Source organism: Hylobates moloch, unplaced genomic scaffold, assembly GCF_009828535.3.
Source record: "Hylobates moloch isolate HMO894 unplaced genomic scaffold, HMol_V3 SCAFFOLD_16, whole genome shotgun sequence".
In the NCBI taxonomy this organism is placed as follows: Eukaryota; Metazoa; Chordata; class Mammalia; order Primates; family Hylobatidae; genus Hylobates; species Hylobates moloch.
Genome location: NW_026652291.1, coordinates 73,063,233 through 73,088,903, shown reverse-complemented (window position 1 = coordinate 73,088,903; position 25,671 = coordinate 73,063,233). Strand labels below are relative to the sequence as shown.

The 25,671-nt window shown below is 37.8% G+C and overlaps 1 long non-coding RNA gene across 1 annotated transcript in view; it reads right to left on the bottom strand.

Annotated features, from left to right (window-relative positions):
• Positions 1 to 1,123: 1,123 nt before the first annotated feature.
• The window catches only part of LOC116485096 (uncharacterized), a 97,621-nt gene continuing 73,073 nt past the window's right edge, over positions 1,124 to 25,671 (bottom strand). Inside the window, exons 2-3 of the long non-coding RNA XR_004252748.1 lie at positions 2,138 to 2,282; positions 1,124 to 1,300 (exon numbers count right to left, since the gene is read on the bottom strand). This is a non-coding gene — a long non-coding RNA (uncharacterized LOC116485096). The remainder of the gene's footprint in view (positions 1,301 to 2,137; positions 2,283 to 25,671) is intronic.

Sequence of the window (25,671 nt, the reverse complement as noted above, 5' to 3'; positions counted from 1 at the left end):
TATTAGTGTGTTTTCACTTAAAACAATTTAAAACATATAGCACTAAAAATTCAGACGTAGTTGAGCCTTAATTTAATAACTTACACATCTTTCACTCTGCTTTGCCAGGAACATGTTTCGTCCTTATGTTCTCTGTAGTGTATTTTATTAAAAAGCCCTCAAGGACTTAGGACTTATCTGAAGACAGAGGAAGCGTGTGAGCAAGCTGTTGCTGTAGGGTGCCTAGAATACTTTTCACATATTCCTTAGCATGAAATCCTGCACACAATAGCCATCGGGTGGATGGACAGACAGACAGGTGGACGGACAGGCAAAACAATATGAAGACTTTTGAACTTACCATTAATCCTGGCTGACTGATAAGAGAAGCATGTAAGCACTCTAGAATGACAGTTCTTTTGGGTAATTTCTATTTTGCAGTAAGTTTAGAATTGCTAGTTTTTATAGTGCCTCTGACTGTATTTAAAAGAGAACTTCTCATCCTGTTCACTGACAGCTTTTCAATATTTGATATATATCATGAATCACAAAACCACTAAGCAAGTTTTCAAGAGTTTTCAAATGCAGTTTCAAAAAGCCCTAAATTGTACTTGCCTCGCCAAATGTGAAAGTTCCTTCCATGGCTTCTTCTACTGTGCTAAATCATTAGTTTCACTATCGTCCTGAAGCAGATATTCCAAGATACCATCAATTCCTAAAAAAAAAACAAAACAAAAAGGAAAAATAAATAGATCAGGAAATACTCATCTAACTGTTCCATTAACTTCCTTAGCTGAAACTACAGTTAAAGGAAAGGTGATTGGTTAAAATACCTGTGATATCATCTCTCTTCTTGACCCATCCTTAAATTTAACTGCTTTTTTTTTTTTTATAGATTGAAAACAAGGGATTTATTTTTAACTCTCAATTGTTGTCATTATGCTGGGGGTAAATAAATGAGGGCAATAGTCAACAGTGAAAATAATCTCATAGAAAAACAGACAGAGATGGAGAGAGAATGTACTTTTAAATCACCAGAGAGGCCATAGAGGTAGAAAGAACATAAGACAAACATAGCCAGGTCCTAACCTTAGAGGAGGGACAGCTGTGCATGGCTTGAGGGGCAAGCAAACTTACCTGCTCTAAGTGTCGCATATTCTTTTTTACTGCTTCCTCTAATGTCTTTTCATCATGGTCTTAACATCGTCTTATAAACTGCTCTATCTACTGCTCACCCCTCCACTTCTAGTCTTCTGACTGCACGTTGAGAGAAGGCAAAAATGACTTGAGATGGGCGAGATGGGCCGAGAATGATGGGATCCTGGAGAATATTCACTCGTCAGCTGTGAGTAGTCAGTGGACCACTGTGGCTCTTTATTTGCATAATGAGGTTATTCCCCTGGATAGCCCAAGGTTACTTCCAGGTCTAACATTTGATATTTTCATCCCTTTTGGTCAAACATATGACACTGCCTGGGGAAATTAAGTGTCCTATGACATTAACTTAATATTAAGTATTAGGAATTAACAAAGGTATCACTGTTACAAAGATATATTACATTGTTACAAAGATATATATAGCAAAGACATATTAATAAAGATATCATTTTCTGTTAATGTTCTACAGGAATCTCTTCCTTCCAGTGTATTTATATTGTCAAAATGGTTCTGATGTCTCCTGGCAGCAATGCAGAACTACAGTGTAAAGGGATGGGGACATAGAGGTCAGTGGGGAATGTACAGGTTGTAGTATCTAGTGTTTTCAAATTATCTGTCTATATATGAAAATTGAGAATCAATCTGTAAATGTCCAGGTATGGATAGTTGTTTAATAAAAAAAAATAGTTCTAACTTCAATACATTTAAGACATTTTCCTGGAAAATTTTCTAATTTAGCATGATGAAAAGAATGACTGGTTTTTAAAGTGCAGTTGAACAGGCAAATTCCCTTTATAAGAAAATAACACATGCAAGGATTACAACTTTGAAATTGCTTGAAATCTTTTCTACCAGCAAACACTGAAATTTGTATCTATTTATATTACCTTCTTTCAACAAATGCTTTAACCTTAGTATTTTATAGCTCCTTCCTTTATATCCTCCTAAGTAAAAACTCTAATTTTGTGGCAAACATTTAGTGAAATATGATTCATCTCACCTATTTCATTCTATCCATATGGCTTCTAAGTCTTGAGAGTACAGGTGGAAACTGTCCATAGCAAATTGTTCCTGTCATAGTTTTCCGAATATTTTAGTCTTCAATTAACCATAGTTTAAATTCCAGAACATCCAGGAAATGAACACTGGTGAGAGTGAATGAGGCATAAAATTTGATTGTGTTATATATGAAATTCAGCTATTCAGTGAAATTCTCCAATTGTGGTAATTCTGCTGTCCTGATTACAATTATTTCATCTATGTGGTGCATATATATTTTAATCTTCTCCTGACACCGTCTGTTGTTATAAATGAATTTGTCTTCCCAGCTATTCACAAACGCATTTGCATTACTGAGGTCATGTCTGACTATAGGTCTTGGTTCCATGATTTAAACAATACTTAATCTTACCTCCTGGGATTATTTTTGTATTAGATGATAATTGATTGGAAATCCACTGACAAATTATAAAGACATCATTTTCTGTTAATGAGCTTGACAAAGGAGGATTCATGCCGTTATATTTTAAAAAGAAACATTTCTTGACCGTGAATATAGGACTAAAACTACCTTATATCACAAAACATTCACAATAGAATGTTAGTTAAGCTTAACAGTTTTCTGGCAAAAGCCCTTCTAGATACGTGCAGAATTCCTGTAAAATCAGGTTCTAAACATGTTTTCAGCCCATGTGGCCCTGACCTCTGGAAGTTAGTCCACTTATATTCTACATCCAGATTTTCTTTTATATTTTCCTTTCTTCCTCCCCACCTTCCTCCCCCCTTCCTCCCCCCCTTCCTCCCCGCCTTCCTCCCCCCTTCCTCCCCCCTTCCTCCCCCCTTCCTCCCCCCTTCCTCCCCCCTTCCTCCCCCCTTCCTCCCCCCTTCCTCCCCCACCTTCCTCCCCACCTTCCTCCCCCTTCCTGCCCCTTCTCCCCGCCTTCCTCCACCCCCTTTCCTCCTGCCTTCCTCCCGTCCTCCCCCTTCCTCCCCCCTTCCCTTCCTCCCCCCCTCTCCCTGCCCCCCTCTCTCCTTTCTTTCTTTAGTTCCTTAAGGTATTTCTTTGTTCTTTTTTTTCCTCCATGGTGTCTAGTTGCTTTTCCCAATTTCCATTGTTAAGGCTGGATTCCATAGGAAATAAAGGTGAAAAGAAGTAAAAAAAATTGCGCCTTGGGGGAGTGCAGAGAAGATGTGGGAGCAGTGACATATTTTTTTTAGTGTCTCCTTTTAATTAATTTCTCCCCATTTATGTTTATTTTATTCTTTTCAAAAATTTTAAAGTTATTTTTAGAGATGGACTCTTGCTATATTGCCCCAGCTGGCTTCAGACTCCTAGGCTCAAGTAATCCTCCTGCCTCAGCCTTCTATGTAGGTGTGCACCACCTAGCATGGCTATTTTTGTTTTCTATTTCACGCAATTTGTACAACAAAACCTAAGACAAGTACCCTTGCTTCAGATTTTAACCTTGCTTTATTTTTCAGCTCTTAGCTATTATGTAAAGACAGCTATAATTTTCTTCAAAAACAAAAAAACCTACCATCCATTTTTGTTTTTATGGAAATTTTGGAAAGCTTAAAAACACTTCTGTTGAAGAGAACTGACATCATACAACCATGTGGTCTCAAGTCAATACCTGGATGTTCCCAGTACCAGTCCAAACTCCATTACTGATGGAATCATGGCAAGGTTTTGAAAATCACTTATTTTCTTAGCATTTTCCCTTAAATCAGGGACAATGATAACATCCTTTCCACAAAAGTACAAGGTAATGTATCATGGATTGACTGTCTAAAAATATAAATCCCAGATTGCAGGCAAGATGGCCAAATAGGAACAGCTCCAGTCTACAGCTCCCAGCGAGACTAATGGAAAAGGTAGGTGATTTCTGCATTTCCAACTGAGGTACCCAGTTAATCTCATTGGGACTGGTTAGACAGTGGGTGCAGCCCATGGAGGGTGAGCCGAAGCAGGGTGGGGCATCACCTCACCCAGGAAGCACATTGGGTCAGGGAACTCCCTCCCCTAGCCAAGGGAAGCCCTGAGGGACTGTGCCATGAGGAATGGTGCACTTTGGCCCAGATACTATGCTTTTCCACAGTCTTTCCAACCCGCAGACCAGGAGATTCCCTCTGGTCTGCCACAAGGGACCCGGGTTTCAAGCACAAAACCAGGCAGCCATTTGGGCAGACACTGAGCTAGCTGCAGGAGTTTTTTTTTTTTTTTTTTTTTCCCATACCCCAGTGGCACCTGGAATGTGAGACAGAACTGTTCACTCCCCTGGAAAGGGAGCTGAAGCCAGGGAGCCAAGTGGTCTTGCTCAGCGGATCCCACCCCCACAGAGTCCAACAGGCTAAGATCCACTGGCTTGAAATTCTCACTGCCAGCACAGCAGTCTGAAGTTGACCTGGGACACTCAAGCTTGGTGAGGGGAGGGGCATCCGCCATTACTGAGGTGTGAATAGGCGGTTTTACCCTCACAGTGGAAACAAAGCTGCCAGCAAGTTTGAATTTGGAGAGGCCCACCGCAGCTCCGCAAAGCTGCTGTAGCCAGACTCCCTCTCTAGATTCCTCATCTCTGGGCAGGGCATCCCTGAAAGAAAGGCAGCAGCCCAAATCAGGGGCTCATAACCCTGGGACAGAGCACCTGGGGGAAGGGGCAGCTGCGGGCGCAACTTCAGCAGACTTAAATGTGCCTACCTGATGGCTATGAAGAGAGCAGCAGATCTTCCAGCACAGCGTTCAAGCTCCGCTAAGGATCAGACCGTCTCCTCAAATGGGCCCCTGACCTCCATGTCTCCTGACTGGGAGATACCTCCCAGCAGGGACCAACAGACACCTCATACAGGAAAGTTCCAGCTGGCATCTGGTGGGCGCCCTCTGGGACAAAGCTTCCAGAGGAAGGAACAGGCAGCAATCTTTACTGTTCTGCAGCCTCTACTGGAGATACCCAGGCAAAGTGGGCCTGGAGTGGACCTCCAGCAAACTCCAGCAGAACTGCAGCAGTGGGACCTGTTAGAAGGAAAACTAACAAACAGAAAGAAATAGCATCAACGTCAACAAAAAGGACATCCAGACAGAAAACCCCATCCAAAAGTCACCAGCATCAAAGACCAAAGGTAGATAAATCCACAAAGATGAGGAAAAACCAGCACAAAAAGGCTGAAAATTTCTAACACCAGAATGCCTCATCTCCTCCAAAGGATCACAACTCCTCACCAGCAAGAGAACAAAAGCAGATAGAGAATGAGTTTGACAGATTGACAGAAATAGGCTTCAGAAGGTGGGTAATGAACTCCTCGAAGCTAAAGGACCACGTTCTAACCCAATGCAAGGAAGCTAAGAATCTTGAAAAAAGACTAGACTAATTGCTAACTAGAATAACCAGTTTAGAGAAGAACATAAATGACCTGATGGAGCTGAAAAACGCAGCACGAGAACTTCATGAAGCATATACAAGTATCAATAGCTGAATCAATCATGTGGAAGAAAGCTATCAGAGATTGAAGACCAACTTAATGAAATAAAGCATGAAGACAAAATTAGAGAAAAAAGAATAAAAAGGAATGAACAAAGCCTCCAAGAAATATGGGACTATGTGAAAAGACCAAATCTACGTCTGATTGGTGTACCTGAAAGTGATGGGGAGAATGAAACCAAGTTGGAAAACACTCTGCAGGATATTATCCAGGAGAACATCCCCAACCTAGGAAGACAGGCCAACATTCAAATTCAGAAAATACAGAGAACATCACAAAGATACTCTTCAAGAAGAGCAACCCCCAAGACACATAATTGTCAGATTCACCAAGGTTGAAATGAAGGAAAAAATCTTAAGGGCAGCCAGAGAGAAAGGTCAGGTTACCCACAAAGGGAAGCCCATCAGACTAACAGTGGATCTCTTGGCAGAAACCCTACAAACCAGAAGAGAGTGGGGGCCAATATTCAACATTCTTAAAATAATTTTCAACCCAGAATTTCATATCCAGCCAAACGAAGCTTCATAAATGAAGGAGACATAAAATCCTTTACAGACAAGCAAATGCTGAGAGATTTTGTCACCACCAGGTCTGCCTTACAAGAGCTCCTGAAGGAAGCACAAAACACGATAAGGAACAACAGATACCAACCACTGCAAAAACATACCATATTGTAAAGACCATCGACACGATGAAGAAACTGCATCAAATAATGGGCAAAATAACCAGATAGCATCATAATGACAGGATCAAATTCACACATAACAATATTAACCTTAAATGTAAATGGGCTAAATGCCCCAGTTAAAAGACACAGACTGGCAAATTGGATAGAGTCAAGACCAATCAGTGTGCTGTATTCAGGAGACCCATCACATGTGCAAAGACACACATAGGCTCAAAATAAAGAGATGGAGAAATATTTACCAAGCAAATGGAAAGCAAAAACAAAAGTAGGGCTTGCAATCCTAGTCTCTGATAAATCAGACTTTAAACCAACAAAGATCAAAAGAGACAAGGCCATCACATAATGGTAAAGGGATCAACTCAACAAGAAGAGCTAACTATCCTAAATATATATGCACCCAATACAGGAGCAGCCAGATTCATAAAGCAAGTCCTTAGAGACCTACAAAGAGACTTAGACTCCCACACAATAATAGTGGGAGACTAACACTGTCAATATTAGATGGGAATATTAACAAAGATATTCAGGACTTTAACTCAGCTCTAGACCAAGCAGAACTAATAGACATCTACAGAACTCTCCACCCCAAATCAACAGAATATACATTCTTCTCGGCACCACATAGCACTTATTCTAAAAGTGACCACATAACTGGAAGTAAAACACTCCTCAGTAAATGCAAAAGAATGGAAATCATAGCAAACAGTGTCAGACCACAGTGCAATCAAATTAGAACTCAGGATTAAGAAACCCAAAACTGCACAACTACTTGGAAGCTGAACAACCTGCTCCTGAATGACTACTGGGTAAATAACGAGATAAAGGCAGAAATAAAGATGTTCTTTGAAACCAATGAGAACAAAGACACAACGTATCAGAATCTCTAGGACACAGCTAAAACAATGTTTAGAGGGAAATTTATAGCACTAACTGCCCACAAGAGAAAGCATGAAAGATCTAAAATCAATACCCTAACATCACAATTAAAAGAACTAGAGAAGCAAAAGCAAACAAATTCAAAAGCTAGCAGAAAACAAGAAATAACTAAGATCAGAGCAGAACTGAAGGAGATAGAGACACAAAAAACCCTTCAAAAAATCAAAGAATCCAGGAGCTGGTTTTTTGAAAAGATCAACAAAATAGACCATTAGCCAGACTAATAAAAGAAGAATCAAATAGATGCAATAAAAAAATGATAAAGGGGATATCACCACTGATCCCACAGAAATACAAACTACCATCAGACAATACTATAAACACCTCTATGCAAATAAACTAGAAAAATCTAGAAGAAATGGATAAATTCCTGGACAAATACACCCTCCTGAGTCTACACCAGGAAGAAGTTGAATCCCTGAATAGACCAATAACCAGTTCTGAAATTGAGGCAGTAATTAATAGCCTACCAACCAAAAACGTTGGAGGACTAGATGGATTCACAGCCAAATTCTACCAGAGGAACAAGGAGGTGCTTGTACCATTGCTTCTGAAACTATTCCAAACAAAAGAAAAAGAGGGACTCCTCCCTAACTCATTTTATGAGGCCAGCATCATCCTGACACCAAAACCTGGCAGAGACACAACCACAAACGAAAAATTTCAGCCCAATATCTCTGATGAACATTGATGTGAAAATCCTCAATAAAACACTGGCAAACCAAATCCAGCAGCACATCAAAAAGCTTTTCCATCATGATCAAGTTGGCTTCATCCCAGGGATGCAAGGCTGGTTCAACATATGCAAATCAATAAGCGTAATCCATCACATAAACAGAACCAATGACAAAACCACATGATTATCTCAACAGATGCAGAAAAGATATTCGATAGAATTCAACACCCCTTCATGCTAAAAACTCTCAATGAACCAGGTATTGATGGAACGTATCTCAAAATAATAAGAGCTATTTATGACAAACCCACAGCCAATATCATACTGAATGGGCAAAAACTGGATGCATTCTGTTGCGGGAAGTCAGAGACCCCAAATGGAGTGACCGACTAAAGCCATGGCAGAAGAACATGGATTGTGAAGATTTCATGGACATTTATTAGTTCCCCAAATTAATACTTTTACAGTTTCTTATGCCTGTCTTTACTGCAATCTCTAAACACATATTGTGAAGATTTCATGGACACTTATCACTTCCCCAATCAATACCCTTGTGATTTCCTATGCCTATCTTTAATCTCTTAATCCTGTCATCTCGTAAGCTGAGGAGGATGTATGTCGCCTCAGGACCCTGTGATAATTGTGTTAACTGCACAAATTGTAGAACATGTGTGTTTGAACAATATGACATCTGGGCACTTTGAAAAAAGGACAGGATAACAGCAATGTTTAGGAAACAAGAGATAACCTTAAACCCTGACCGCCGGTGAGCTGGGTGGAACAGAGTCATATTTCTCTTCTTTCAAAAGCAAGTGGGAAAAATATTGCTGAATTCTTTTTCTCAGCAAGGAACATCCCTGAGAAAGAGAATACGTGCCTGGGGGTGGGTCTATAGATGGCCCCCCTGGATGTGGCCATCTTCTATGGTTGAGGCTGTAGGGGTGAAATAGACCCCAGTCTCCCATAGCGCTCCCAGGCTTATTAGGAAGAGGAAATTCCTGCCTAATAAATTTTGGTCAGACTGGTTGCTCTCAAAACCCTGTCTCCTGATAAGATGTTATCAATGACAATGGTGCCCGAAATTTCATTAGCAATTTTAATTTCGCCCTGGTCCTGTAGTCCTGTGATCTCACCCTGCCTCCATTTGCCTTGTGATATTCTATTACCTTGTGAAGTACGTGATCTCTGTGACCCACACCTATTCGCACCCTTCCCCCGTTTTGAAAATCCCTAATAAAAACTTGCTGGTTTTGCGGCTTGTGGGGCATCACAGAACCTACCGACGTGTGATGTCTCCCCTGGATGCCCAGGTTTAAAATTTCTCTCTTTTGTACTCTGTCCCTTTATTTCTCAAACCAGCCGACGCTTAGGGAAAATAGAAAAGAACCCACGTGACTACCAGGGCAGGTTCCGTGATAGCATTCCCTTTGAAAACTGCCACAAGACAAGGACGCCCTCTCTCACCACTCCTATTCAACATAGTATTGCAAGTTCTGGCCAGGGCAATCAGGCAAGAAAAAGAAATAAGGGGTATTCAATTAAGAAAAGAAGAAGTCAAACTGTCTCTGTTTTCAGATGACACGATTGTATATCTAGAAAACCCCATAGTCTCAGCCCAAAATTGCGTTAAGCTGATAAGCAACTTCAGCAAAGTCTCAGGATACAAAATCAATGTGCAAAAATTACAAGCATTTCTATACACCAATAACAGAAAAACAGCCAAATCATGAGTGAACTCCAATTCACAATCACTACAAAGAGAATAAAACACCTAGGAATCCACCTTACAAGGGATGTGAAGGACCTCTTCAAGAAGAACTACAAACCACTGCTCAAGGAAATCAAAGAGGACACAAACAAATGGAAGAACATTCCATGCTCATGGATAGGAAGAATCATTATCATGAAAATGGCCATACTGCCCAAACTAATTTATAGACTGAATGCTATCCCCATCAAGCTACCATTGATATTCTTCACAGAATTAGAAAAAACTACTTTAAATCTCATACGGAACCAAAACAAGAGCCCATATGGCCAAGACAATCCTAAGCAAAAAGATCAAAACTGGAAGCATCGCTACCTGACTTCAAACTATACTACAAGGCTACAGTAACCAAAACAACATGGTACTTGTACTAAAACAGATATATAGACCAGTGGAACAGAGCAGAGGCCTCAGAAAAAATACCACACATCTACAACCATCTGATCTTTGACAAACCTGACAAAAACAAGCAGTGGGGAAAGGATTCCCTATTTAATAAATGGTGTTGGGAAAACTGGCTAGCCACATGCAGAAAACTGAAACTGAACCCCTTCCTTACACTTTATACAAAAAAAGATCAATTCAAGATGTAAACGTAGGACCGAAAACCATAAAAATGCTAGAAGAAAACCTAGGCAATACCATTCAGGACATAGGCATGGGCAAAGACTTCATGACTAAAACACCAAAAGCAATGGCAACAAAAGCCAAAATTGACAAATGGGATCTAATTAAACTAAAGAGCTTCTGCACAGCAAAAGAAACTACCATCAGAGTGAACAGACAACCTACAGAATGGGAGAAAATTTTTTCAATCTATCCATCTGACATAGGGTTAATATTCAGAATCTACAAAGAACTTACATTTGTAAGAAAAAAACAACCCTATCAAAAAGTGGGTTAAGGATATAAAACTTCTCAAAAGAAGACATTTATGCAGCCAATTAATATGAAAAAGAGCTCATCATCACTGGTCATTAGAGAAATGCAAATCAAAACCACAATGTGATACCATCTCATGCCAGTTAAAATGGCAATCATTAAAAAGTCAGGAAACAACAGATGCTGGAGAGGATGTGGAGAAATAGGAAAGCTTTTACACTGTTGGTGGGAGGATAAATTGGTTCAACAATTGTGGAAGACAATTTCCACAATTTCTCAAGGAAAATGTGTGGCAATTTCTCAAGGAGCTAGAACCAGAAATACCATTTGGCCCAGCAATCCTATTACTGGGTATATACCCAAAGGATTATAAATCATTCTACTATAAAGACACATGTACATGTATGTTTATTGCGGCACTGTTCACAATAGCAAAGACTTGGAACCAACCCAAATGCCCATCAATGATAGACTGGATAAATAAAATGTGGCTCATATACACCATGGAATACTATGCAGCCATAAAAAAGGATGAGTCGTGTCCTTTGCAGGGACATGGATGAAGCTGGAAACCACCATTCTCAGCAAACTAACACAGGAACAGAAAACCAAACACCGCATGTTCCCACTCATAAGTGGGAGTTGACCAATGAGAACACATGGACACAGGGAGGGGAACATCAAGGGGTGGGGGGCTAGGGAAGAGATATCATTAGGAGAAATACCTAATGTAGATGACGGGTGGATAGGTGCAACAAACCTGCACGTTCTGCACATGTATCCCAGAACTTAAAGTATAATTAGAAAAAGAAAAAAGAATGAAGATGAATGACAAGTAACAATGTCAACAGATTTTATTCTTTTTGGTGACAAAGTAAATGTACCCGTGCTCTCTAAGACACACTGTTTGATCAGGAGGAAGGCAATAAGCATTCTAATCTTTCATCACAATGCCCTTCAGAAACATCAGCGTGTGTGCATACATATGTTGTTATTTTCTGAAACTAATAAAAATCAGTCACTGAGGACACATGCAAACATCCATCAAAAGTAGAGCTGTTCTCAGTCTGCAATGCTCACCATGAGCAGAGACATACAGTGATGTACAAAAACTTACCAGGCAGAACCCATAGACCATATAATCTTCACAAAAGCTAGAAAAACTAGTTTTGGACAACGTGACGTTTTACAGAACACATTCAAATTGGTACTGTCATGAGGGGAAACGCCCATAAACCAAAAGTTTCATGCAGAGCATGATTTTAGAGAGGACAGAGAATAGTAAGATACAATCTATTGGATGCAGTAACATTTCTGCTAATGTGAAAGTCCAGTCTATATTATTGAATGAACAATAATCCAAAGGAGAGCTACATTTTATTAGGTTAAGAAAATGGAAATGACTTTGTGCTTTTCTCAATATGAATATTAAATATATATAAATATAAAAATATATATATAAATCCCTTTCACCAATTTCGTTATATGATCAAACTTAACAACCAACCACTAAAAGATACTGCCAGCACATGGGCATCCAAATCTTAGGATTATTTTGTGAAATTGTATAGGACACAGAGAAAGAGAGGAAGAAATTTTCAATCAAGCAAATTTAGCAAGATTTGGCAGACTCAGTTGTGCAGATGGGTTGAAATTTGGTCTTCCATTATTACTATATCATTTGCTCTTGCGTCATCTAAGGACAACCTTCTAATTAAGACTCTCTTATGCTGCAAATGATTATAATTTAAAGACCATGAGTGTATAAAATAAGCTATTATATATGTATATATAAAATATACTCTAATAAATACAAAATAAAGAGTGTATGCATTAAAGAACCACTTGTGAACTCTTGGAGGGTGGGGGTAGCAACCAGCTACTTATACACCTATAGTAGTATGTATATCATCATCTAACTAGGTTTTCTTGATAAAGTTTTTACTGTGGAACCTCAAAATTGTTATTGAGCCTTTTTTCTATCTCAATTTCTTTTCCTTGATTTACATTAGGTATACAGATAAGGAAGAAAAATAATTCTCAGTCACTTAACTACCTTGGAGTTTCAATAGTGAATTCTTTGGTTTTTGAATGTTAGAATCTTTAATAATGAGGTAATTATAGCTCTTTGGCCATTTAATCTTCATCTTCTAAAATTTAGTCATTGTCTCGCAAGAAGCTGTGCCTTTTTCCTGAGGTGTAATTTGTGCCATGAAAACTCACCTTAAAGGAGAAAAACCTCCAGCAGAGAATATAATACTCATCAGGGCACTGTTTTCTCATTTATACGACATAAAAAACTAATTTGTGAATGCATGGAGCCAAGAAGGGAAGATGACACAGAAAAAATTCATTTGGTGACTCAGTGTTTTCACATTGGGTCATATCAAATGGTAATGTTGAAATTAGACATTTTACATAACAATTAAAATTATTTACAGACATCTCTACTTGGATATCCCAAAGGGAACCCAATCCTAGCATGTTTAAAACTGAACTTCCCCAGCTCCTTGCCCTTCCCCTAGAGAGAGAAAGAGGAAAGAGAGAGAGGCCTCTACTCCTCTCGTGCTCCCGATTTCAACATAATGCACCACCTCCCTAACCACACAACCCCAGTCAGACCCTCAGCACCTCTCACGTGGCTGTTACCAATGCCTCCTGACATTCCTGTCTTACCTCTCCCCAACCCATCTTTCACACAGTTCCTGGAGTGATCTTTACTGTAAGTAATATTTAATGATATTTTCTAATCACAACAGTAATTTGGTTCGTTGAAGTAAATTTGAAAAATACAACAAAATCACAAAAATGAAAATCTCACTATTCATTGATATTCACTGTTAACATTTTGGTGTCTTTTCAGCATGTTTGTGATAGTGTGCATAATTTTGGAGGGTACATATTATATAACCTGTTTTTTAAAGTAAGTTTCATATTGAAGTGATAATGTACATAAGTTAACAGCTTCATTAATTTTTACAAAGTAAACTCCTCTGTGTAACTACCACCCAGATCACTCACCAGAAGCCTTCATTGTGTCCCCTCCCACTCGTTATCTCCTTGAAGGTAACCACTAGTCTAATGGCATTGACTATTTGTGCCTGTGTTTTAATTTTACATAAACAGAAACATACAACATGTTTTCTTTAGATTCTGTCTCCTTTCACTGAATATTGTAGCAGTAGTTCTTTTTTTCTGAGACAGGGTCCCACTGTGTCACCCAGGCTGGAGTGCAGTGGCACCAAGTCAACTCACTGCAGGCTCGACCTCCCAGGCTGAGGTGACCATGCCACCTCAGCTTCCCAAGTAGCTGGGACCACAGGCATACACCATCACAACTGGCTAATTTTTGTATTTTTTTGTAGAGATGGAGTCTCGATATGTTGCCCAAGCTGTTCTCAAACTCCAGGGCTCGAACAATCTTCCCACCTTGCCCTCCCAAGACACTGGAATTACAGGTGAGGCAGCATGCCTGGCTTGTTTATTTTTATTATGTAGTATTCCATGTACAAATATAACAAGATTTATTTATCCATTCCACTCTTATTAGAATCTGAATGTTTCTACTATTATAAATTATACTGCTATGGATATTCTCAAATGTGTCTTCTGGTGCACATATAGATGCGTTTCTGTTGGGTGTAAACCTAGGAGTGAATTTTGGGGGTCAAAGAATACATGTTTTAGCTTTAATAGATACTGCCAAAGAATGTTCCAAAGTGGTTGTACAAATAATCTCCTATTAGTAGTATGTGAGAGTTTCCATTGCTTAACACTGTGGGTGTCAACACTATGGGTTTTTATTGTTTTAATTTCAAAATTTGCCATTCTGATGGAGGCGTAGAGTTATGATTTGAATTTGTGATTCCCTCATGGCTAATGTTTTCATAGGCTCAATGGCTATTTTGGATATTGTTATAAACTAAATATTTGTGCCCCTGCCAAAATTGATATGTTGAAATCCTAATCCCCAATATGATGGTATTAGGAGATAGAACTTCTAGGAGTAATTAGGTCAGGAGAGTGGAACCATCACGAATGGGGTTAGTGCCTTTATTATAAGAAGAGATGAGAGAGAGATTATCTCTCTCTCTGTCATGTGAGGATACAATGAGGAGACAGCCATCTGCACATCAAAGAGGACCATCACCAAGAATACAATCATGCTGGAATCCTAATCTCAGACTTCCAGCCTACAGAGCTGTGAGAAGTAAATGTGTGTTGTTTGACCAACTAGTCTATGGTATTCTGCTATAGTAGTCCAAGCTGACTGAAACAGCTGTTCTCTTTTGGAAGTGCCTGCTAAAATCTTGGGTTGTCTTTTTTCTTTTTCTTTTTTTTTTTTTCCTTTTGAGATGGTGTCTCGCTCTGTTGCCCAGGCTGGAGAGCAGTGGTGCCATCTCAGCTCACTGCAACCTCCACCTCCTGGGTTCAAGCAATTCTCCTGCCTCAGCCTCCCAAGTAGCTGGGATTACAGGTACCCGCCACCAAGCCTAGCTAATTTTTGTATTTTTAGTAGAGAAAGAGTTTCACCATGTTGGCCAGGCTGGTCTCAAACTCCTGAACCTCAAGTGATCTGCCTGCCTCAACCTCCCAAAGTGCTGAGATTACAGGTGTGAGCCACTCGCCTCACTTTTGTTGTTGTTGTTCTCATAGTTCTCATATTCTGAATACAAGCCCTTTGACATATATCTTTTAAAATACTGAATATTAAGTTCTTACTTGTACTGTGAATATCTTTACCTACTCTGTGGTTGTATTTTCACTATTTTGATGCCTTTTTTTTTGATGGGATCTCATTATGTTGCCCAGGCTAGAGTGCAGTGGCTATTCACAAGTGCAGTTGTAGCACACTATAGACTCAAATTCCTGGGCTCAAGCAATCCTCCCACCTCAGCCTCCTGAGTAGCTAGGACCACAGGTGTGTGCCATCATTCTTGGCTTTTCTTGATGTCTTTTGATGAATAAAAGGTTTTTTTTATTTTAATAAAGTCCAGTTTATTCATTTTTTTCTTTAGCATATTTTTTTACCTTCAAAAAACTTGTCTATCTCAAATCATGGAGATATATTTGTATGTAATATTGTAGAAATTCTATTATTTTACCTTTTATATTTATATCTAAAATCCACATAGAAGACTTATGATTTCCACTCTGATATGTAAAGAGTTTGCAAGTCACCATTCTTGTCCTCACAAGAGGGCTGAAAATTTGAAAATCAACAATTCTTCTTAGATCCATCAGAGCATTGCAGTTACAAATCACAACGAAATGAAAAATCATTTTCATGAGTTTTCCCTCCAAGAGACTCACCAGTTTATCACAGTGACCAGCTGAGAAAAATTCCCTCTTGCTTCTAGCAAAGACAAGTAAAAAGTAATAATTTTGAAATGTACTCAAGGGAAAAGTACCCATTTTGAAATATGCCTAGAGCATTCTGGTCTTCATTCTGTCCTCTGTAAAAAAGGCTGGCTCTCAGGGAAACTACCACAGCCTTATCTGACCTGAGGGAAGGTCAATTAGCTAACTCCAGCCTCGATTTCAGTCTCACATAAGCATAGGGGAGAAAAAGGCTAAGAAACTCTTCTAAAAGTCACAACCCAGGGAATATAGCCCACCAAAGAGAAGAGAAAGGGGAGAGATATTTATTTATTTTTTAATTTTATTATTATACTTTAAGTTTTAGGGTACATGTGCACAACGTGCAGGTTTGTTACATATGTATACATGTGCCATGTTGGTGTGCTGAATGACGAGATATTTTAATCACAAAAATAATATAAGATTATCATAAGATAATAGGCCAGAACATCAAAGAACTGTGGGACAAGACAAAAGGTACAACATACATATAATGGGAATACCAGGAGAAGAATGAGAGAAAGAGGCAAAAGAAACATTAGAAGTAATAACGTATCATAATTTTCCACAATTAATAAGAAACACCAAGCCAAAGAGCGAGAAAACTCAGAGAATACCAAAGGAACGAACACCCAAAATTTAGGCATATGATATCCCAACTGTAGGAAACCAAAAACGAAACATCTTGAAAAAAGCCAGAGGGCGGGGGTGGGGGCAGGGAGGTAATACCTTATCTACAGAGGAACAAGGATAGAGTTATATTGGAACTCTCTTCAGAAACCATGCAAGCAAGAGAAGAGTGGAATGAAGTATTTAAAGTGTTGAAAGAAAAAGACCACCAACCATGTCCAGTGAAAATATCCTTCAAAAGTGAAAAAATTATAAAGGCTTTTTCATACAAACAAAAACTCAGGAAATTTGTCAGCAATAGATTTATTTGCCTTGCAAGAAATGTGAAAATTTCTTCAGGGAGAAGAAAAATGATATAGGTGAGAAACTTGGTTTTACATAAAGGAAGGTTTTTTTTTTTTAAAACCTTTCTTATTCATATCTTATGTAATATATAATTGTTTGTTCAAAATGATAATAACAACATATATAGCTTCCGAATAAATAGAATAAATGCACCAATGTTATAAGGAATGAGAAGACATTGGGAAGATTCTGTTATAAGGTATTTGTACTTCCCATGAAGCTACATACTATTATTTGATAGTGAACTTAGATTGTTTGTAAATATATATTGAAAACTCTAGGTCAAGGCCTAAAAATTTTTTAATTGATTTCTAAGAAAGGAGGGAAAATGGAATCATATAAAATGCTCAATTAAAATCAAAGAAGTTAGAAAAAGGGAAGATTTTTCAAAAGTGAAACAAATAGAAAACAATTTAAAATGTGGCAGATATTCAACTGCATCAATAATCACTTTAGATATCAGTCCCTTCAGGCTGCTATAACAAAATACTATAAACTGAGTAGTTCATAAAACAGAAGTTTATTTCTTACTGTTCTGGAGTCTGGGAAGTCCACAATCAAGTCACCAGCAGATTCAATATCTGGTGAGAGCACACTTTTTGGTTTATAGGTGGTACCTTCTTTCAGGGTCCTCATGTGGTGAAAGTTGTGAACAAACTTCCTTGGGCCTCTTTATAAAGGCACTAATACCATTCATGAGGGCTCTACCCTCATAACTCAACAACCTTCCAAAAGTCCCAACTCCTAACACCATCATCTTGGAGGGTAGCATTTCAAAACATGAATTTTGAGGGGACATAAACATGCAGACCATAGTAGATCTAAATGACCTAAATATAACAAAAGACAAAGACTATCAGAGTGGATCAAAAACAAGACCCAACAATAATCCCACTTTAGACACAGGTTGAGCATCCCTAATTTGAAAATCCGAAATCAAAAGTGTGCCAAAATCCAGCGTCTTCTGAGCACTGACATGTTGATCAAAAGAAATGCTCACTGGAGCATTTCAGATTTTCAGATTAGGGATGTTCAACCTGTAAATATAATACAAATATTCCAAAGTCCAAAAAAGTCTGAAATCTGAAAAACTTTTGGTCCTAAGCATTTTGGATAAGGGATACACAGCTTGTGTAGAAAAGCAGATTAAAAGTAAAAGGATGGAGAAAGATGTACCATGTTAACACCAGTCAAAAGAAAGCTAAAGAAGCTATGTTGATTTCAGATAAAGCAGAATCAAGGCAAGGAAATTTATCGGGGATAAAGAAGAGTGTTACATATTAATAAAAGTGTCAATTCTCCAAAACGACATAATAATCATTAATGTGTATTCAGAGAACCAGAATACATTATGTAAAACTTATAGAAGTATAAGGCAAAGTAGATGAATCCACAATTATAGTTGGAGATTTTATCTGTAATGGACAGATCCAGCAAGCAGAAAATCAGTGTAAGAATATAGTTGAACTGAACAGCACTGTCAGTCAACTGGATTTAATTGACATTTTTAGAACACTTCCCCAACCACAGCAGAATAAACATTCTTATCAAACTCACAGGGAACATTCACCAAGGTAGACCACATTCTGGGCCATAAAAACATCTGTACTAATTTAAAGAATAGAAATCATACAAAGTATGCTCTTAGACCACAATTGAATTAAAATAGAAATCAATAAAATCTAGATGGATCTCAAATATTTGGAGATTAAACAACACACTTTTAAATAACATATGGGTCAAAGAAGAAGTTTCAAGAAAATTAAAAAATAAAAATAAAAAATACAATTTATCAAAATGTGCAGAATGCAGCAAGAACAATGTCTAGAGGGAAATTTGTAATAATGAATTTACATATTAGAAAAGAAGAAAGACCTAAAATCAGTAACCTAAGCCTACACATTAGATAACGAGAGAAAGAGTGATATAACCCTAAAGCAAGCAGAAGAAAAGAACTAATAAAAATTAGAGTGGAAATTAACAAAAATGAAAATGGGGAAGAAATAAGAAAATCAACAAAACCAAAAATAGAGCAATCTAACTGATAAACCCTTAGCCAGGCTAACAATGTAAAAATAAATTATTAATATCAGAAATGAAAGAGGAGACATTACTACTGACCCCCCATGGCCAATAAAAGGATAATAAAGACTATTTTGAACAACTCTATGCCCACAACGTGATAATATTTAGATAAAATGGACTAATTCCTCAAAAGATCTATAAAAACTCATACAAGGAGAAATAGACCATCTGAATAGGCCTGAATCTATTTAAGAAATTGAATGAGCAATTAATAACCTTCCAAAACAAAAAGCACCAGGCCCAGATAGTCTCACTGGTGAATTCTACCAAACATTTAAGAAAGAAATGATAACAATTCTTCATAATCTTTTCCAGAAAACAGAAGCAGAGGGAACACTTCCTAATTTATTCTGATAGGCCAGTATCACCTTAATACCACAACCAGATGAAGATATTGCAAGAAAGAAAAATCATGTACCAATGTATCTCATGAATACAGGTGTGAAAATCTCCAACAAAATACGAGCAAATCAATCCATCACAACCAGACGGCAGGTATGCAAGGCTGATTCAGTGTTCAAAAATTTATTAATATAATCCATAAAATCAGGTTAAAGAAGAAAAATCACATCAATAAATGCAGCAAAAGCATTTGAAAAATCCAACATTTATTCATGATCAAAACTCTCAGCAAATTAAAAATTTAAGAAAACTTTTTCAGCTTGATAAAGAATATCTACCAAAAACCTCCAGCTAACATCATACTTAATGGTGGGAAACTAGTTGCTTTCTGCCTAAGGAATGAAACCAGGATGTCCCTCTCATCACACCTATTCAACATTACACTGAAGTCCTAGCCAATGCAGTAAGACCAGAAAAGAGGACAAAAGGAATACAGGTTGGGAAGAAACAAATAAAACTGTCTTTGTTCACATATGACATGACTGTCTGTGGAAAAAAAAATTCCTGGAATTAATAAGCAGTTATGACAAATAGCAAGATTGTATGACAGAATGTTAATATATTAAAGTCAATAACTTTTCTACATACCATCAATGAACAATTAGAATTTGAAATTCAAAGCATATCTTTTACATTAGCACCAAAAGCACCCAAAATAACTAGGTGTAAATCTGATAAAATATATAAATACAAATCTGGCTTAGATAAAATATATACATATATATGAGAAAAATATTTTTAGATAAACTATATACATATATAGATAAAATACATAAATCTGGCCAAGTGCAGTGGCTCACGCCTGTAATCCCAGCACTTTGGGAAGCCGAGGCAGGCAGACCACCCGATGTTAGGAGTTCGAGACCAGCCTGGCCAACATGGTGAAACCCCGCCTCTACTAAAAATACAAAAATTAGCTGGGCCTGGTGGCACGTGCCTGTAATCCCAGCTACTTGGGATATTTATATATATATATATATCTGACAAAATATGAGGAAAACTTTAAGAATGAAAAATACCAAAGAAGATCTAAATAAAGGGAAAGATATTTCATGTTCAGGCGTTAAAAAAAATCAATATTATCAAGATGTCAGTTATCCCCAACTTGATCTATAGATTCAATGCAATCCAAATCAAATTCCTAGCAAGCTGTTTTGTGAATATCAACAAATTGATTCTAAAGTTTATATGGAAAAACAAAACACTTAGAAGAGCCAATACAATATCAAAGAATAAAAACAATCTGAAAACTGACACCACCTTATTTCAAGACTTATTTTAAAACCACAATTATCAAGATGATGTATTAATTTTAAAAATAGACAAATTGATTTACACTTATGAACAAAATAAAGAGTCCAGAAATAGACTCACACAAATACAGTCAACTGACCTCTGACAGAGGAGTAGTGGTAACCCTGTGGAGAAAAGATAGTCTTTTCAACAAATGGTACTAGAAAAACTGGACATTTTCATTCCCCCCAAAAAAATCGAGACACAGACCTTACACCTTTCACGAAAACCAACTCAAAATGAATCATAGACCTAAATTTAAAATTCAAAATGTTAACTTCTAGAAGATAACACAGGAAGAAAATCTTTAATGATCCAAGGTTTGATAATGAGTTTTTAGAACATCAAAGGTACAATCCATAAAAGAAATCAAGTTGGACTTCATTAAAATTAAAATTTTCTGCTCTGAAAAACTCTTAAGAGAATGAAAAGACAAGCCACAAAAAGATATCCCAATTAAAAAATGGAAGAACTATCTGAACAGACACTTCATCAAAGAAGATATACAGGTGGTAAATGATCATATATGAAAATATATTCAGCACCACATGTCATTAGGGAATTGAAAATTGAGATACTACCGCACATGGATTAGAATGACTAAAATAAAAAACTTGACAATATCAAAGGCTGGCAAGAATGTGGACCAACAGGACCTCTCATCTATTATGGGTGGAAAGTGCAAAATGGCACAGCTGCTTTAGAACACAATCTGGCAGTTTCTGACGAAGGTAAACATGGACTTAATACAAATACCAATATGCTCCTAAGTATTTAACCCAAATGAATTAGAATGTGTTTTGGTATTATGGCCACACAAAAACCTGCACACAATGTTGATAACAGCTTTATTCATAATTGCCCCAAATGGAAAGCAACTAAGATGTCCCTCAATAGATAAATGAATAATTTAAACTGTGATACATCCATACAATGGAATATTATTTAGCACTAAAAAGAAATGTGCTACCAAGCCATTAAAAGATACAGAGGAAAAAAATGCATATTGCAAAGTGAAAGATTCCAGTCTGAAAAGTTTACATACTCTGTCATTCCAGCTACATGACATCTTAGAAAACGTAAAACAATAGAGGCAATAAGAAGGTCCATGGTTGCATGGATTCTTGGAGGGTGATGGAAGGGATGGATAGGTGAAGCACAGGGAACTTTTAGGACAGTGAAACTATTCTGTATGGTATTGTAATGGTGGATACCTGATATTATGCATTTGTCAAAACCCACAGAACTATACGGCACAAAGAGAACCCTAATGTAAACTATGGACTTTAGTTAATAATAATCTATCAATATTGGTTTATTAATTATAACAAATATACCACACTAATGCAAGATGCTGAAACAAGGGGAAACTGGGGGGAAGGGGGGACATATAGGAACACATCATGATCCATTCAGATTTTCTATAGTTTTAAGTTTTAGCTCTAAAATATAGCCTATTAATTTTTAACCCACATAAAATTGATTTTTGTGTATGTTCTAAACTAAGGACCATAATTGCGTGTAGAATCTATATTCACATATACACATGTTGTGTGTGTGTATTGGGGAGTAGCAAATAATGGAGGAAGCTGGGAGGCTCTCATAATCATTCAGTTGCAGGGTGATGGTGGCTCAGATCTGGGTGGTAAAAGCAGTATAATGAGACACACACGGATTCTCTATGTATTTTAAAACTGGAGCCCAGTTATTATTTTCTGTTATTATAGATTATTTTAGTCTGTATTACAATTTTCCAGAAATGCAGTTGTGTACTATATACTGTTTTATATCTGGGTTTGTTCTTTCAACATGTTTTTGGAGCTCATCCCTATTCTTTCATATATCAGCAGTTTGGTCAGTATTACATTGCATGGATAGTCCACAATTGCCTTTGTTTTCAGTTCAAGGCTATTATTAATAAAGCTTCTATGTTCATCCATGTGCGGTCTTTCTATGGACATATATGCATTTCTTTTTTTTTTTTTTTTTTTGAGACAGAGTCTTTCTCTGTCACCCAGGCTGGAGTGCAGTGGCGCCATCTCGGCTCACTGCAAGCTCCGCCTCCCGTGTTCACGCCATTCTTCTGCCTCAGCCTCCCGAGTAGCTGGGACTACAGGGGCCTGCCACCACGCCTGGCTAATTTTTTGTATTTTTAGTAGAAACGAGGTTTCACCATGTTAGCCAGGATGGTCTTGAACTCCTGACCTTGTGATCCGCCCGCCTCAGCCTCCCAAAGCGCTAGGATTACAGGCGTCAGCCACCGCGCCCGGCCACATATATGCATTTCTTTTGAGCAAATATCTACAAGTGGATTTGCTAGACTGTACAGAAAGGGGATGTTTATACTAAACTGCCAAATTGTTTTTCAAAGTAGTTGTATAGTTTTACATTCCCGTAAGTAATGTATAAGGGTTCCATATTCTCACCAATACTTGGTTATGTCACTCTTTTAAATTTTAGCCATTCTAATGGGTATGTAGTGGTAGTTTAATTTGCATATCCTTAATGATTAATGATGTTGAACATCTTTTCATATGTTTCTTGGTCATTCACATATCTTCTGTGAACTGTCTAAAATTTTGCCAAATTTTTTAGTGAGTTGTCTGTCTCTTATTGAGTTATAACTGACAAAGGTTTTATATCCAAAATACATAAAGAAATGTTATATGTACAGCAAATAATTTCTGACAGTTTGTAGTTTGCCTTTTCATTTTCTTAACAGTGTATTTGAAGAGTAGAAATTTTGAAATTTTGAAATCCAATTTACTTTCTTTTACGACTTTGTGTTCTAAGAAATCTTTGCCTATACCAAGGACATATTCTTCTGTTTTCTTCTAGAAGCTTTATCTCATTTCAGATCTGATGCTTAGGTCTATTTTGAGTTAATTTTGTATATAGAGTGAGTTAAGGGCTAAGATTCATTTTTTCCCTCACATGGATATTCAGTTTGTCTAGCACCATTTATTAGAAAAACTGTCCTTTTCTCCATTTGAATTACCTTGGTTTTTCTAGTTTAGCAGCCACTTCTTCCTGTTCTCTCCTTTACCATTTCTTCCTCATCACCCCAGGTGTTAAATGTCAGAGTGATCCAGGGTTCACACTTAAGCCTCTTCTCTACTTCACTTACTCCTTAGGAAATCTCATCCAGTCCCAGGACTTTATTGCTGTCAATATGTAGATAATTCTCAAATGCATTTCTGATTCTTCCCCTGAACTCCAGGTTCATATGGCCAATAATCTACTCATCATCTCCACTTGCATGTCTAACAAACATCTAAAATTTCACATATTAAGATATAAGTATTAATTCCCCATACCTCCCCTACCATACCTGCTCCTTTTGCAGCCTTCACTGTGTTAGTTGCTCCATGTTATATAAGATCACATATCTATCTTATAGTTGCTCCATCTCCATATCAGAAACCTTGGACTTATACTTGACTCCTCTCTTTTTCTCACAGAATATATCCAATCCAATAGCAAATCTCCTGGGCTCCACGTTTAAAATACACACAGAATCCAACCATTTCTCATTATGCTGCTCCTACCACTCAGATATGAGCCATCACCACCCTGAAACTGGATTGTGGTGAGAGCATCCCAGCTTCCTTCCTTATTTGTCCCCCGCTCCAATGCACACATAATCTGTTAATTGTACCCAGCACCATAATCATCATCTACTCAAAACCTTCCAGTATTGCCCATCTCATTCAGAGTATAATCTCAAGTTCTTACATAAGCTGCAAGGCCCTCCAGAATATGGTCCCCTTGATATCTCTATGATCTCATATTCTATTGTTCTTCCCTTGCATGCTGTGCTCCAGCCACACTAGCCTCCTTGTCGTACCTAAAACATGTCAAGCTGCTCCCATTTCAGGTTCTTTGTGCTTGTTGTCGCCTCTGCCTGCAGCGCTCACACCCTAGATATCTGCATGGCCTACTCCTTCCTCCCTTTGTGTTTCTGCTCAAATGTTATCTTCTTTGTGAAGCCATCCTCATCCACCCCAATAAAATAGCACCATCCATTTTCGACCTTGTTATTCTGCTTTTTTTTCTATAACACTTACAAAGAAAAAAAGAAACACTGCATGTAACTTTCTTGTCTTCCCCTTCCAGAATGAAAGCTCCTCAAGAATAAGGACTTTGTGTTGTTTAATGCTATATTCTCAATAGCAAGAATAAAGCCTGCCACATAATAGGTGCTCATTAAGTATTTGCTGTCAAATGAAAAAACTACCCATTCAATATCTCTTTCCTGACCTACTTAAGAATAACAAAGAACTTTCTTTTCTCTCTAGACTCCCAAATAATTCTGTTTTGTATCTCTTCTGTAAGCCTATGAAGGTCTCTCTTCACTATTTGATGATATCTTATTTGCATTCTATTCCCTGGCACCTAGCATAACATCAATTAACAAGTATTTGTTGAATAAATAAATGAATGAGTTGATAAGGGGCCTGCATTATAAGCATAATTACTGGGTAAATAGTATAAATCCTGCCCTATCTCCCTTCCTCATACTTCCATTCTTACTCTTATTCTTCTTCCAACCATCCCCACCTGAACCCTGAAACTGGCTACCCTCTCTCTTACCCATGCCTCCTCATAATCATATCTTCTTACTCTTGCCTCTTATTAATCCTAGATAAGCAATCTTAGAAACTCACTTCTAAAGTATAAATAGAAAATTTAAAACACCACCAAAATTAAATGTCTAATGATTAATCCTCATCCTGTCCTTTCTTTACAGAGACAGTGCCCTGCAGGGAGTCTACCACTGTGATGGTTAATACGGAGTGTCAACTTGATTGGATTGAAGGATGCAAAGTATTGTTCCTGGGTGTGTCTGTGAGGATGTTGCCAAAGGAGATTAACATTTGAGTCAGTGAGCTGGGAAAAGTAGACCCAGCCATAATCTAGGTGGGCACCATCTAATCAGCTGCCAGCACACCTAGAAGATAAAGCAGGCAGAAAAACATGAAAACATTAGAC